The sequence below is a fragment of the Diadema antillarum genome, unplaced genomic scaffold (genome assembly GCF_040938485.1).
Source record: "Diadema antillarum isolate AM-2024a unplaced genomic scaffold, OU_Dant_1.0 seq00001698_RagTag, whole genome shotgun sequence".
Lineage (NCBI taxonomy): Eukaryota > Metazoa > Echinodermata > Echinoidea > Diadematoida > Diadematidae > Diadema > Diadema antillarum.
The window spans coordinates 250,410-268,211 of record NW_027272389.1 but is presented as its reverse complement, the minus strand read 5'-3'; the positions used below and the strand labels follow the sequence as shown (position 1 = coordinate 268,211).

General features: G+C 38.8%; 1 long non-coding RNA gene across 1 annotated transcript; it reads left to right on the top strand.

Annotated features, from left to right (window-relative positions):
• The first annotated feature begins 5,538 nt into the window (after positions 1 to 5,538).
• On the top strand, positions 5,539 to 11,067 carry LOC139711767 (uncharacterized). Its single transcript, XR_011709536.1, has 3 exons — positions 5,539 to 5,675; positions 7,709 to 7,867; positions 10,324 to 11,067. It is a non-coding gene; the product is annotated as an uncharacterized lncRNA (long non-coding RNA).
• Positions 11,068 to 17,802: the final 6,735 nt, after the last annotated feature.

Genomic DNA, 17,802 nt, shown 5'->3' with positions numbered 1-17,802 from the left:
GACGCGCCCTCCCGGTGGCTGTATTAGAAGCCTTAGATGAAGGTTCAATGTTACTTAAGGCCGTGTCACACCTTTCCGGGCAAACTACATACGCGGGCTTGTTGCGAGTAGGGATTTTCCAGCACGCAGGAGAATTTTCTGCGGGCGGACAAGAATGTTTGCAAGTTTCGCACTTGTGTCTTACCTGATAGACGCGTGGTACTTACCTTCTACTAGCGTGTATTCCGCCGGCGTGACCTGCGTGAGAGCTTTGAAACCGATCCGTTTTCTGTTACGAGCGACTTACGGGTACTGCGAAGTACCTGCGTTGGAGTTGCATGCGAGGTGCTGCCGGTAAGGGTCTCCTACTGGTGTTCTGCGTGTACCTCTGTGGGCAAACCCCTGCGACTCACTCGGAACAAGTTTTGAGCATGCTCAAAGCCTTGTCATACCGTATCGGGGAAGTTTTGCGGGTTGACTTGCGGTGAAACAAATTTGCTACCGGGAGCTCTCAGCAGTTGGTCCGCACCTGACAATACCTAGCGCGTGTCTCGCCCGTAGTTGCCCGGAGGTGCGCACGCAAGTCCGATTTACCCGCAGCCAAGTTTTGAGCATGACCAAAACTTTTTCCGGGTGAGTCGCGGGGATTGCCTGCAGAGGTCCACGCAGAACGCCAGTATGAGTCCCTTAGCGGCAGCATCTCGCAGGTAACTCCCACGCAGGTATTTCGCAGTCCCCGTGTGCGGCCAAAATAATGACATTCTGTGCAGTGGGACTTCTGCCATTCCTTCAGAGGAATTCCTTCACTGAGTTGTCAGCCCCCACGCGCCTGGCACGCAGGTCACACAGAATACCCGCAAGTAGAACTTAAGTAAAACGCGTCCAGCAAGTAAGACACATGCAAAACTCGCCCAAATCCTTGTCCGCCCTCAGAAATTGTCCGGTATGCTGGAAAATCCCCACACGCAACAAGCCCGCGTAGCTTGCCCGGAAAGGTGAGACAGGGCTTAAACATGGTTGCGGGTAAAAAGGATTTTCGTGCGCACCTCCGGGGACTACGTGTGAGATACGTGCTAGGTACTGTCATGTACGGGTCATCTGCGAGGACGTCCGGGTAGTAAAAATTGTTCTTCGCAAGTCGCAGCAAGGCTTGCCCGGAAAGGTGTGACACGGCCTTAAAGGGGAAATCCAGTCCAAATATAAGTTAGTCTAACAAGAAAGAGTAAAATATTACGAGTTCAACGGTATAATTTTGATTGAAATAGGATGAAAAATAAGGAAGTTATGACATTTTGAAGTTTGGTTATTTTTTGAGGAAACAGTTCTTGAACAGTCAATATGAATATGCAAAAAGCAAAGTGAGCATGTCATTCCCTCACAACTGACGATATAGTTTGTACATAAAATTTTGAAATTTCCAGTTTTTCATTCAAAGGCAATTATGCCCCAGGCTCAAATCCTCGTATATCTAACTGATCACTATTCTGACGTTATTCAACCAGGAATAACATCATGTTTCAGACTTCAATGACAGAAACATTGAATTTTCGTCATTTTCTTGTACACGATCAATGGAAAATTGTGAGGGTATGACATGGTTACAGCTCCCTCATTTGCATATTCATATCCACTGTACAAGAACTGTTTTGCAGAAATTAACAAACTTCAAAATGTCATAACTGCTTATTTTTCATCCGATTTCAGTCAAATTTTTACCGCTGTACTCGTAAGATTTTACTCTTTTTTATCATACTAACCTATATTTGGACTGGATTTCCTCTTTAAGCTGTGATGGTTTTATTTGGGCTTGGGTTTTGTGTGTGTGTGTGTGTGTGTGTGTGTGTGTGTGTGTGTTGTTGTTGTTGTTGACGTCGTTGATTGTTCTTGAGAATGATGATCTTTAGGGCCTCTCACTTTAGTCACTTTGAAAGCAACATTATTATATTATAGGCCTATTACCTATTGAAGGGCTGAAAGGGATATTTCGACAGCATTTTTAATGCTTAACGGGAATCTATACGGGGATGTTTGGGTTAAAGCATACTATAGGGCCATGAGTGTTCGCATCGGGCAGGATTCTACATCAAGATTGAACTACTGGATCTCCTGTTTAACCCTTTCTGTTGTAGAGACTCTGGACAAAGACGTGTACAATGCCATATACATGCACCATAATATGGTGTTTTCTGCGCCAATCGGCATTCAGAGCACACAAAGGATTAAGAATCTTCACCATGGGGGCGCTGTGGCATAGTGGATGGTGGATGCAGTGGGTGGATGTCACTCTCGATTCCCAATCGGAGGACGCGAGTTCGATTCCCGCCCAGTACTTACGTCCTTCGACAAGATGTTTTTACCCACCGTCTCTGATCTCAACCCCAGGTGAAGGCCTATAAATGGGTACTATACCTGGCAACGCTATGGTAATGATAGTGGCACTGTGGCAGGGCCAGTGGCGTATCTGGGGGGGGGGGGGGGGGCAAGGGGGGCACGTGCCCCGGGCGCCACTCCTTGGGGGCGCAAAAAACGAAAAAACGAAAAAAAGAAGAAGAAGAAGGGAAGAAGGGGGGGGGGGAAGGAGAAGGGGGAGGGGCAGAAAACCAAATCAAACAAGATAAAAACAAAACATGATGATGACGCGGACAAATAACAATGTTTATTGTGTTCACACAAGAATTCCGAATTCCATGTTTTGTAAGCTGAAATACAAACATTTTCGGCTCGCTCGCCAAAATTTAACAAAGAAAAAAAAGATAAGAACAAAACGTGATGATGACGCAGAAATATACAAATTTCGGCTCACTCGCGCATACTAATTTAGAGTATTTCTCAAGTCCTCAGTTTGTTGGTATGAATCGTTATCAATCAGACCGTCACTATATCTTGATTAGAATTGTAAGATTTAATAAGCAAAAAAGAAAAAAAGGACATGTTTGTAAGGTGAAATACAAACATTTTCGGCTCGCTCGCTGCGCTCGCTTGCCAGAATTTATCCAAAAAGAAAGATAAGAACAGAACGTGATGATGACGCAGAAATATACAAATTTCCGCTCACTCGCGTATACTAATTGAGAGTATTTTTTTCAAGTCCTTAGTTTGTTGGTATGAATCGTTATCTATAAGGCCGTCACTATATCTTGATTAGAATTGTAAGATTTAATAAGCAAAAAATGACAAGAATCCCATGTTTTGTCAGCTGAAATACAACAATTTTCGGCTCCCTCGCTGCGCTCGCTTGCCAAAATTTATCAAAAAAAGATAAGAACAAAACGTGATGATGACGCAGAAATATACAAATTTCGCTTCACTCGCGCATACTAATTGAGAGTATTTTTTCAAGTCCTTAGTTTGTTGGTATAAATCGTTATCTATAAGGCCGTCACTATATCTTGATTAGAATTGTAAGATTTAATAAGCAAAAAATGACAAGAATCCCATGTTTTGTCAGCTGAAATACAAAAATGTTCGGCTCACTCGCTGCGCTCGCTCGCCAAAATTCATCAAAATTTATTTCATTTAAATCACCCTCAAAAGACCCCTTTTAGGTGCTTGAAAAAGCATATCATGTGGACTTTTTTTAAAGTCCCTATACCGGGATGGGGTTGGGGTTGAACACTTTTTCAGAATTTAGGGGCGTAATTTTCGCGCTTGCCCCGGGCGCTGTTTTCCCTAGATACGCCACTGGGCAGGGCCCTCTGGTAGAGCAGTCGCAACACTGAAGAGGCTACCCTTCATAGAGAAGACTAATTGATGGTGATGATGATACACTCTTAAAGAGAAAAGGGTAAATCAACATTTAAAAGGGGCGAGGAGTGACAGCGTTTTTAAAATGTTGTATTCACCCTTTTATCCAGCTGAATCCAACAGTTAGATGTGCTAGATAAGTAAGAAAAGGGGTGAAAACAACAGTTTTAAAACGCTGTCACTCCTCGCCCCTTTTAAAACGCTGATTTACCCTTTTCTTTTTTAGAGTGTAATAATAATAATAATAATAATAACAATAATAATAATAATAATAATAATAATAATAATAATAATAATAATGATAATGATAATGATAACAATTATAATAACTATGACTTATATTGCGCCAACGTGTATTAGTGACCACGTCTCAAAATGTCCCATCGTACTTTTACATAGTTTGACTCAATTACTGTTCTAACCCGGGGTTTTATTTTTTTTCAAATGTCCGTTTTCCCTTGTGAACTAAAATCAAAACCAAAAAACAAAAAGCAAGGTATTCAAGTCTAATTTTCTCGCTAGATCTAACATTTCAGTGTACATGTACTTGATATTACTTCGTAGTCGTTGCCATGTCGGGTAAGTCTCGGACACGTTTCTGGCTGTTGGGAAAGGCCAGCAATGAACGACATGAATACTAGTACCCTGGCAAACGGGTCTATCAGTTCAAAACTGTTAGAAGACCCCCGATGTGCTGCAGGGCACCAAACACAGAAGTACCAAATGCAATGTCATATCACAATGAAGTTGTCATGGTTACAGGACAAACGCACATCATATACGTTCGCCTTATATGGGATGATCAGATGCAGGCTGGTACCGATTGTGTCCTGTGGATGTATACGGTTGTGTGTGTGTGTGTGTGTGTTGAGCCTGGAAGAGGTATAAAACATAACGTTTTCAAGTACTGTATACATTTTTTTTACACTGCGAATGCCCATGCATTTGTATACAGGAAAAACGACATAAATTATTTTCTTGCGGGAAAGGCATGTTTTTCACACAAGGAATGATCGAAACAAATATCTGTTGCCTTCCTGTCCGCTTTCGAGGTATAGCAACTTCGCTTGGTGACTTAAGATAGGCCGCGTAGTACAGGAGTGCAATTGAGTTTCTTTACTCCTTAGCGGATATAAACATTCATAATCATATCCCGTGTTTGCTAAGGTCCATAGTTCAAAATGCAAAGCATCTTTGGACGCCATCGAGACTGTAAGCCGATACCACGGTGTGTTGACAAAATCCTCTCGGCGAGTTGGGGCGTAGCTGGTAGCCTCCGCGCCATGGGGGTGCCAGCGAGGCGAGGAGGAATATCATTTCATTCCTCCCATTCTTACCTCGCTGTGATGCCACCATCGAAACCCGCTTCGCTGGAGATTCTGTTTGGCTCAGAAGTTAATACTCTGATATTTAAAACGTTATCATCACAGCATCGCTGTGAGATAGATTGTCAAAACATCGTAAAAAAAACATGTGAAACATTGTTGCAGATAACTTTTTTAGGGCCTTCCGAATCGTCAATCAATGGATCACATCATTTCCTTGAAACCGTTAATGTCAAAATACTTTGATTCTGTGTGTAAAGGCCTACACCATGCATAATGCTGAACGGAATCAGAAGTCTGTCACGACACTAGTACTCTTCCTATTCCCCATCACTATAGAATACCATCTTTGAATTCCCCGTTCCAATATCCCTCTCCCCTGTACCCCCAACCCCCATCAACCCCCATCCGCCTGTCACAACCATCCGATCAGCGCTTTATATCTTTTGCCCGTGAGCTCTATCTTCCTACTCTCCCCTTCGCACACGACCCGGTCCGTCGGCGGCGTACGTGAAAGAGACCCAAATCAAAATGGCGCTCTCCAGACTCGGTACGTTCATGATCAGGCGTTCGTTCGGCACTTCGCGCGCCAGGTTAGGTCACGACTATGGTACGGGGCCAGGCAGCGTAAGTGTTCAGTATTCAAATGGCTTTGAATTTTAGGCCAATTATTTCGCTAAGAGCCAAGTCAAATCGTTCTCTTTGCTAAAAGAATTCTTCTTTGCGGAAAAGTTGTCGCTAATTGAACGCCACGTGTATCTCTCTCAAGGGCATAGAATATTATATGTGTATATAAATGTATATATATATATATATATATATATATATATATATATATATATATATAAATTATGATCCCTATGTTATAGAATATAGGCCCTATAATTACATGATATAATGTACATAACGCATGCACATAGTTATGTGTGTGTGGTGTATCAGTTTTGTGCATTTTATGAATTTCTGTTTTAAAAATAACGAAAAGGTCACTTCACCTTATTTGTGACGATTAATTGTATTGTCACTATTCCATTTTCATTTTTTTCTATTATTTTGACAAGATTGTCAGCAATCTCCTTTTTGCGGGCCACAGAGAACGATGGCTGTGTAATGCAGAACTCTAAAAACAATCTTATAGATCACAGATATTGGGCGTAAAGTATTACACGGGGATTGTCAAATCCATTTCTTGCTCATTGCATGAATATTGATGTTTCTATGAATAAGTTTTTTTTTTGCACTTTGAGTAATAAGGAATAACGATAGCCCCTTTGCCATATCAAAATTATAATGGCGACACATTATTATAATGGAAACGCAAGCTATTAATGCTTGACTTGTCTGTGAAGTCTTGCATTATTTCATGACACGTTCTAAAGTTCATGAAAAGTTTATCATACCTTGACTTTACACATCGTATAGGATACCATCTTGCAAAACCCTTGAGCAACGAATCACATGTTTGAGAACAGTGAACTTCTGATGTGTCTATACTGCATGGCCACAAGGAATGTATTCAACTAATATGGTGTGATTAGAAGCGTTTGCAAGTAATTATAAACAACGCTGCATGCTGCTCTTTATGTTCATTATACCACGACGCCAGCAAAATAAAGTTCATGTAAGTTGTCATCACAATGGCGATCTGTGACATGCATGATCGTATTCAAAAACAGATTAGCACTCGTATGACAGTGAGGTATTAAAAAAGAACTAATACTAAAAAAAAAGGGGGAGAGAAACAACCAGAATAGGGCCTACATTATTCTTTCAAAAATTGTTTTCATTGATAATGCAGGGTGACTGAATGAATAAGTCTTGTATAACCCTCGAAAGATCAAAGGTCAAGTTATATACGATACTCTGTTATGTCGCAAAGGTAATACCACGTTGCTATTATGAAACTGTCATATAGTTGGAAAGTTGTTCAAGTAGACCGTTTAATTTTGACTCAGATTTTTAAAAAGCCATTTTATATGGTTTGCAAAGTTCACAAAAATGTCCCTATCCTGTTCTGAATGTAAAAGGGGGCGGGACGTACTGATGTAATAGCGTCATTCGTACTTCCTAAACTTTGGTTTGAACAAGACGAAATGAGAATAAAAGTTCAGGAAAACAAGCAAACAATTAGAAGATGATTATATCCAACAGATAAATGAAAATTTAATTATATGATCAGAGCACGGAACATATTTAAACATACAGTATAATTATGCAAAAATAGTCGCATGAAGATGATGGATGGTGATGGCAATGATAAACATGTCCAAAACGTGAACGATAATAAAACAAACACGGCTACGTTGATATACTCACTAGTGGTTCTATAATTGATTACACGATGATAGATTTTGATGTGAGAGAAACATGTTCAAAACATGTATGTGTACACAACAGTATGGCTATATTATGTCATACTCATCGGAGTTCTACGACTGATTACAATAACGTATAGCAAATTAGCAATTCCTAATGTAGCGACGAATATTATTATGTTCAAAACCTAAACGCATACAACAGCAGCAGCAGCATAAACAACAACAAAATGGATGTAAACGTGTTGTCATAATATAACTTGCTGTGTGTAACTTATGAAACGATGGGGGATTATTTCGGAGAGTTACACGGCGTCTTTCTTTGCTGTTTCTCTCGTTGAACAGACGGTACCCTTTCAGACCAAGAATAAATGGCGGCTACTCGCGGTCATGACTACTTTCTTCGGTGTAGGATTCACCGCCCCCTTCCTCGTGTGTGCGCATCAAATGAGGAAGAAGTAGCATCGCTGACGACGATTGTTCGTATGAATATTCATCAGGGAGGTGTGTGTATAAAGTATAATTAATTTATACAAACATGTGTTTCTTTGCAATCATGAAGACAAAATATAGACTATGACATGATGTACATTTTCTCAGTATGATCGATATTATTTTAGTTGGTCGAGACGACTCGTATGAACGGAGTGAAATCAAACATACAGATGGTAAAAAGTTCAATCAAGTGGAATATATTGGACATGAAAATGTAAAGTTATTAAATGTTACAGTTACACGTGTTTTCACAAAATAGTGCTTGTGGTCGCAAACATAATCTTGTAAAGGATTACACAAATAAGGTGATGACTTTGTCTCCTCACAACTCCAATTATTTGTGTATGACATGATTAATATTTTGTGAATAGCACTAAAACAAAGACAGTACAACGTCAACTGTGTTTTTTAATATCAAGGGCTTCGTAAGGACGAATATAACAATCTTGTTATCGTCATTACCAGTTTATTTTGATCCTTGCAAACTTATCACGAGAAAAATGATGACGATACAAAGATTTTCTGAGGCCAAGAAAAAGTGAAGATATCATCGCAGCTGGCTGAAGGGTCCGTGACAAGCTCCAATTAAGAAAGTCCCGTGTAAAGGCGCATGACTACTAGTAATTCAAGTGAGAAATCTGAAAAACGCACTGCACGGTGGGTTTCCAGTTTATCGCGGCTTGGGTTCGGAGGATGATGCCGGGTGATTGTCTCGCCTCTTTCCCATCATCATGTCCATGGGCGGGAAGTTACGACACGATGTAGTGATGATGATGGTGATGATGAAGATGAGGATGATGATGAAGATGATGATGATGACGGGTGATGGTCTCGCCTCTTTCCCATCACTATGTCCATGGGCGGGAAGTTACGACACGATGTGATGATAATGATGACGAGGATGATTATGATGATAATGATGACGATGAGGATGATGACGGGTAATGGTCTCGCCTCTTTCCCATCATTATGTCCATCGCATGGGCGGGAAGTTACGACACGATGTGATGATGATGATGATGATGATGATGATGGTGATAAAGAGGATGATGACGGGTGATGGTCTCGCCTCTTTCCCATCATTATGTCCATGGGCGGGAAGTTACGACACGATGTGATGATGATGATGATGAGAATGATGATGATGAAGATGATGAGGATGATGAGGATGATGAGGATGATGATGATGATGATGAGGATAATGACGGGTAATGGTCTCGCCTCTTTCCATCATTATGTCCATGGGCGGGAAGTTACGACATGATGTGATGATGATGATGTTGATGAGAATGAGGATGATGATGATGATGACGATGATGATGAGGATGATGATGGGTAATGGTCTCGCCTCTTTCCCATCATTATGTCCATGGGTGGGAAGTTACGACACGATGTGATGATGATGATGATGATGATGATGATGATGATAATGATGATGATGATGATGATGATGACGGGTGATGGTCTCGCCTCTTTCCCATCATTATGTCCTTGGGCGGGAAGTTATACGACATGGACGATTTTTATGATGATGATGATGGTGATGATGATGATGATGAAAATGATGATGAAGAACAACACTTATGTAGCGTCACTCGCCTGTAAAGGACATTAAAGGCGCCCGGTTCCCTTTTTGTGTCACATAATTATCATTCACATCAAGAAAGTTGCTGGAAAAGATAGGTGTTCAGTTCAGGTTTGAAGGTATCGATGTCACAATTCGTAAGTTGGATTGGCAGAGAGTTCCACATGCCATGGGGCACCTTGATCCTAGCAAACTTATCGTGCACTAATTTTCTCTTTATGGCTTCAATATCAAATGGTGCCACGAGATACCTATTATTACCGATCGCCGATTTAGCAGACTGTCTAACCTCGTATAATTTATATATCTATTCAAGAGGACATTATATTCATACCTTTTCAGCCCTATTCACCCTATCTGTTGCCGTCGACCCTTCCTCTTGTGTGTGTGTGCGTGTGCGTGTGTGTGTGTGTGTGTGTGTGTGTGTGTGTGTGTGTGTGTGTGTGTGTGTGTGTGATACACACTGTGTCCACTAATACCAAAGATGATAGAGCGCCGCGCAGCGCGGCACTTCATCATCTTTGCTGATAGTACTACACGTATCCAGTATATTTACATGTTTATATACTCACTCAAATTGATATTTCATACAGTCTAAACAAGAATAGGCTAACAACCAAAACGTAATTATCGTAGCGTCCAGCAACAGAAGAATGAGTAATGCGCTGATTTCACGGGTTATGAAATACATGTGCATGTACAAAATAATGCATATTATTACCGGCAGTCACATTGCTTTGCAGTGAATTATTGTCTTGGGCAAACTTATGCATGTTTTTATCATGTCCCACCCAGTACAATGTATAGCTACTGTATTCATGACCAAAAAGATCTTTTTTTTTCTCTCTGTCTCTCACTCTTTCTCCCCTGGATGATGCAGAATGAAGCGGAGATCTGTTTAACTCAAGTTCGTGCCGTCAGGACAGTTGCTGGACATTTGACATGCAGAGGTCAAGTCGTGGAATCCTTTACTTCATCTACACGATGGGATCATGGACTCACTGACAGAAACAACGCCCTCTATGGCTATATAGATATATGTATATGTACTTTTTTTTTTTCATTCCCTTCCACCATCAGTGCAGAGCTTACAGATTAAAGATTACCAGAAGTTTAACACACAATCACACAGGAGAAACCACAGACAAATCTAAGACCAAGTTTTCCTATAGCTAATAGCATTTGCACAGCTCTGAATTTATTAACAATTTCTTCTTCTTTTTTTTTTCTCCTTTGCAAGGATTCATTCAGATACATCCAGTATAATCATTGCAAACTTACAATGAAAAGTGTTATTGGATTGACAAAAATTCACATTTCATATTGTTGCATACGTTACTTACATGCATTTTTGGCAAGTCATCATTCATTGTCTTAAAAATCATGAACTATTCCGACTCCTATCCTCATTTGTGTGAAAAAATACCATTGACGAATCACGAGTGTTGTTTCCATAAACGTGACAACACCTCGAACAATTGCACTGTCGTTGTACTTGATCTTGCGATATTTGAGTTGTGGGTGCATCCAAAGCGTCAGCCGCATGACTGTTTATATTATGTATAAAAACCCCACATAATGTGCATTGTTGTGTAAAAAAATAAATACACACGTTAAGAATCCATCTCTTGTGCAGTGAATATCGAAATTCTTTGGCAAGAAGTTCCATGAGGTGAAATACTGTTGCATGGTGCGTGAAAGAAAAGAGGAAAAGGAAAGTTTGTATACAGTACATCCAAAAGGTACATGCACTTTAAAAAAGTCACACATCATGAAGCCATTATATATACCAGCCACAGTTTCAGCATGAAGGATGTGCAGTTAAATCACTGAAAAGTAAAACAAGTCCTGATTTTCCACACTATCAGAGACGTGTATGTAAACAGATACGATTTCATCACATGGTGCGTGAAATCAATCGCTCAAATTGCAGTGTGTCATTAGAGAGGTTAAAAAACAAAACAAACAAAACCCACAGACTTTGGATATCGCAAAGCCTTCCATGAGTATTAAGTGCAGAGAGGAGCAGGGGGCTCAGGTCCTTTAAGCAAACTACAGGCGACTCCTGTAAATAACAAAGTCCTTGAGAATGGCAGTTTTCATTTGTTATATCAAAATTTCCTTATAGCTGAACAAACACAGTGTATAAAGATAAAGCTGATAATATTTTGGGACCTGAATTTTACTTCATTGTATTTGAAATTTCATTGTAACTGTGTTCCTTACAATGGAAGTGCATTGTATGGATTGACCTCCACTGCTGGTCTTATGTTTAGTTTAGTGATTTGGACCATGCTGTATACATAGAATTAATGACATGCTGGAGAATTCCAGGTCATATCATACTTTTGCAGAAAATGATGAGACTTCCAACTTCGAGGTTGAGAAGTTAAAAATTTGACAGCTATGGCACAGTAAAATTGCTGATTCTATGCAGATATTAACTTTTTTGTGACGTTTCAGAGATTTGTGTCTCTATACCTCATGAAAGCATTCAAGACCAGCAACGTCTGACCAGATGTGTGAAATATAAAGAAATCAATAAAAATTTTCCAAAAATTTGACTCTGGAAAGTCATTTCTGCCATTTTAGATTGCAACTAGCTAAAAAGTAGCTATTTATGCTTGTATTTTGCTTTAGACGTACTGTACATGTATATATACATGTACTTGTCATGACATCAAAATGCATCAGGATATTCCAACTTCATTTTGCAAGGGTAAATTGCTCAAGAAATTCACTGCCGGTGTGTGCTGGTATAATGTAGCTCATGCTGTGCAGTGACCTCTTAAAGATTCGGTACTGTACAACTACTAGGAAGGAAACAGTGTAGCAAATCTGAGTAACGATAGAGAAAGGACACACAAAATCTTGAATACATCGATAAACATTTGTGCTACTGTTGACAAGCAAAAAGTGGAGGTATTGTACTGAGAAAAAACAAACCCCAACAAAACGAGTCAAGGACAAAATATGATTCCTAAATACATGTATAATGACATCATTCTATTAAACACACAAATTCATATAAAGAACTTCATACAATTTATCTGTGGAAAATTTCATACTTGGTGAGATTCTTTTTTTTCTATTTCATGATGTACCTTTAATGTCAAACCTTCATTACTACGTATTTCTCATTATTGCAACTGAAGTTTTTTCTGGCAGTGTCACAGAGAATTCAATAGTGTAAATAATAATATTGATGAAAATAATGATGACAATGAGGAGGATGGTAATTAAAGTCATAATAAAAATATAAAACAATAACAATAGTGATAATGATAATGATCATGATAACACTGAACTAACAAACATCTTGCATGCACTTTTCCATTTATCCCTCAAACATATTAAACAAAACTCATTTGGGTTTAAGGAGTGGAAATGTGAGAAAGTAGAACCCCATTCATTGCCTTGTTTAGTACTGCCATATTGAATTCCACTGCAGGTACTGAACAGTGCAGAAAAAACACAAAACACCACCACAAACATACATTTACACCAAGTAAAGTGAAGTATCCATGCAGTACTCTAAGGAATGACATCATGTACTGGACAGAATGCTTGATCTCCTAAAATTCTTAATGTGATCCAAATCAAAAGAAATTCAGCTAAACATAATTGTTCCATCAGCCGCATCCATACTTGAAATAGTACTCTTTAAAAAAAAATCCCCCAAACCACGAGAACAAAAGAAGCATGCATGAAAAACATTAATAGCAATAGTACGTAGTACATCTTTGCATGCTGACAAACATACATTGTATACATGTACACAGAAAAAAAAAATCACCATTTCAACTTTGACTCAACAGTCACGTTTTGACTGTTCTAGCATTAATATCCAATGCCTGACAAGCTCTCAAACTTTGAAATTTGCTGTGATGCAAAAATCACTTTCTCAGAGAGAAAGAGAGAGGGGAAAGAAAGGAAAGAGAATGAGACAATATCAATATTTATTTCAGAATAGTTTAAAGATACATAGCTCTGAGGATATCTACAGCCAAAAGCCAAATGATCAGTCTCTAAATCTTAATTTATGTACATGACACAGCTACTCATCACTGTTATTTCAAAAGCTTACACTTCAGAAGCAAGCATATCACGATAGTACACCACAACTATTACTCTATATTGCTAGTACTTTCTCTAATTTCATCTAGGCAAAGTTATTTCACTATCAAAGCAGCACTCTATATATACACACATATACAACAACACATTTTGCAATTTGGCCTCTGTACATATCATCCACACACACATCTACGGACGAGTACGTTGTACAATGTCATGAACAACATGAACAATTATGATTTACACACAAAAAAGAAGAAGATACTTAGAGCACACGGAGTACTTCTACAAACATTATAGGCAACTCAACAACGATACTTCAAATTTACTGGTGGGCGAAGACATTGACAAATCACATCCTGGACACTGTAATGCCACTTGGTCCAATGGGGGGCGCTGCACAGTTTACACAATGTACAAATAATACACTACCTGAGGTAATTAAAACATAAAACAAAATGCTTTTTGAGTAAAACATTCATACTTTACAAACCCAAGGATTATCTACCTAATCCTAACCTAATCGATCCTGATTCCATAACATAAATGAAAGTACAATTGTATGTATCCCTTCACAGGGATGGATATGTCATCCTAATATCATTGGTTAAAAGGAAGACAGCCATAACAGCCACAGCCAAGATATGAAAAACTTCACTTTGGTTTTACTGAATTGTTCTAACTCCCCCTTTTGATATTGTTTTGAAAAACAAAAACAAACAAACAAACAACTAACTATTCTACATAGAAGTTATCACCCCAATGGTGTCATGTTTGTAACAGACTATGGTTGTCATAGTGTGGCGCACCTATCTTGTCTCCTCTTCTGCAGTCTGCATAAATTGCCGATCTTAGCCACCTAAATGCTGAGGTTTTGAAGGCATTATGCAATACGTTGTCTACCTCTGCCTCTCTTGGCCTGAATCTTTTCTTCTTTTTTATTTCTTCACTGCCTCTTCTGTTTGTTCCATCTTTCCTACCAGACGTTACTAAAAGAGGCAGTGTTCACCACGTATGCGAGGAGGGTAAGACAATAATGAATTATCTCTTGACTCACAGCATCTAGGCAGCTCCAGATTCCATTCATAGCTGCATACAGATGGAACGGGCCAAAGCAGAGGGGACGACGCATGCTGCCAACTTGCCAAATCATTTGCATCGAGTGCAATCTACCAAGATCAGAGATTGATTGATACAACTCCCAGGCATGAAGTACTATGAGTAGCCCTTGTAATTAGAGTCACTGTGACTATACACTACATGCTGAACTGTACGGATTGTTGTACAGAGTTGTACCGACTAGATGAGATCACTCAATATCCTTAACTAAACCATCCTCAATTTGGAAATGGGTGCCACACTCAGCAATGAATGCAGCAAAGGCATTGCACTGCTACCATCAGATCATAATTTCATAGTTTTAAGACAATGCTAAAACAATACCATGCCAAATATGTTCCCTGGTATCAGTAAAATTTGCCATAATGCTGAAATGTGCAATCCTTTTTTTTTTCTTTTTTTTTTGGGGGGGGGGGGGGGTTGTTATTTAGGTGAAACGTCAAGCTTTTTTCATCCTACCATTGCTACAAAGATTTCAAAAATGAATAAACCAAAAAAAAAAAACCAAAACAAAACAAACAAACAAACAAAACAAAGCATCATGAATAGAGATATTTGGCCCTGACATGTACACATTTCTTTGACAGTACACTTACATGTACATGCATATATTTTGGCAGTTTCTATAAAACTTAGCACAGAAGAAAACCCTGTTAGAGTGAATCCAGATCATAAACCAGATTCTGCAATGGTAGTGCAATCCACTCAAAAGGAGCTCCATGAAACTCCAACCGAAGACGAGAATTAATACTTGACTTTTGCACCGTTTAGAATATCATCCGCAAGTACTTCTTCCCGTTCTCATGCATTCAGTCTTCACAAGTACTCCAAACATACGCCATGGTGGCACATCTTAGTTTTCTGTAGTGTTTCACAGTTGATACTACCATCAACACCAAAGCTGAATCACAAAGTGATAGCTTCTTCATGATGCAACGTTTTGATGCCTACTGTAAAACGTAAAGTACATTGAACTCTATAAAAAACAGCTGACGCATGCATAATACTGTCACATGAGAGTAGCATAGTGCTCACTCTCCTAGGAGAGTACACAAAAACGATACAAGTTTCAGCCTGTCACGAGAGAGAGAGAGAAAAAAAAACAGAATAGAACATACATGATTACAGAACTTCTTGCTTCTGCGAAAAACCTGGGAATTTGATATTTCAATATGAAATACATTTTGCTCTGCATGTGGTCTAAACTTGCATGATTACTATTGCCTGCTTTCATACAAAAACCAGGTAAAACATCAACAAGCATCAGGCAATGGTGCTATGAGGTATTTATGGGAGAAACATATCTTACAAACTGTTACATAACAAAGTCAAGTGCTACAATACTGCAGGCCTATCCTTTCTATCCAATCATCCATTCCCAAACTGTGGATGCTCCTGTTGCATCAAGACCCATCGTCTTTAACAATTTCCTCCTCGGCTGTAGTAAAAAAACACACAATATACAAAAGTGCTTCTGGTGATCTAACACACTACAGTGAAACCCTAGGCTGCATCACAGTCGGATGATATTTACAAGACAAACACACACGTTGAGTAATACTTTCAGAACACTGCCCACTGCATTTTTTTTTTTTACGTCAGAAATATACATAACACCGTGGAATATAAAGTATTAAAATGCACCAATTTAAGACAAAACATACTTTGACAAGAAAGAATACTTGTACTGGCATACTGAATGATAGAAGAATAAAAAAATATAAAAACGTCTACTGGAAAAGTCGATGGCACAATAATACAAAAGGCAAGAAATAGGAGTCTAAGACAAACAAAAGGTGTGATGAAATTCAATCTCACATCTTACTGAATCCTTGTGACGCTAAACATGCTTGAAATCTTAAAGTCAGATACAGCTTAATCTCACAAAATAGAGAAATGAATATAATTCAAATGCAAGACACCACCAGTACATTTTCATAATGGCTTAAAAAACATGTTCGATCTGTAGAAATTGTAACCAAAGAAAGAGATCTGGAATGAAAGCAATGAAGAAAAAAAGACACAGACCACTGAAAAGACCAGAGAAAATCAGCACAAACAGGAAGGTTTGAACACAATAATTGCCGACGAATCACTTAACAGACCATTTTGCTGACATTTCAAAATGGTTGTTACTGACACAGGACTGTGACAGCACTCAATTAGTTTTCCCTAATTTTTCATATCTTTTTTCTTTACGTGTGAAATATCACTACCTTCTCACTTTTCTCAACATTCTATCTTCACATTTCTGCTTGAAGAGATATCATGTCAATAATGTTCATAAACACCATCTATGACACAGACAGTTATTTGGGGAATATTGTAATACTTTGTATTACTTTGAAATGCCTGCATGAGATGTTGCGACACCACAACAGGTGATTTAATTACTACCACACAGTCAGAACTTTCTGGTTTATTGGCTGAATTTGGCTTGTATCTTCAGGTATCTCTGGCCTTGTCTTCTACTGTTTTATTGCCAAAAAAAAAAAAATCCAAGTGCTGAATACATATTTCATTGTCTTCATGCTATACACAGCACACTGAACATGACAACAAATTACAACATATTACAAGATGACATATCACAAACTTTGGTAGAAGTGCCGATACAGGCTCAATCGTATCCTCTGCACAGTCATTGATGCTACAGTACATACAATACATCTACACCACTTCCCACCAGTCCAATGCAATACACACACGTTGATGCAATGCCTGGCGCTTTTAAGTCTTAATTACATTTATTGGCAGTGTCTATCACACATACACACAGCCACACACACACATACAAACACATATAATACTAACAAAGACACACAGAATCGTCGAACAATGCATCTATTCTACACTGTTGCAGCCCACTGACCTTAGAGCCTAAGTTTTTTTTTTTTTAATAGACTTAAAATTAACAATATAATACCCTATGCTGAGGTTGATATCCCTCCATAAGAGTGTTTCAGCCCTAGTGTCTTCATAATATACTTTACATATGTATTCAAGTGTCATATTTACATATACCATATGTCCCCCCCCCAAAAAAAAAAAAAAAAAAAAAAAAATATAATGGTACCCTCTGTAATGATAACTTTCAAAATAGTGAATCAATCCAAATACAATTTCAGGGTATGGAAATAAACTTATTACCCACATCTCACAG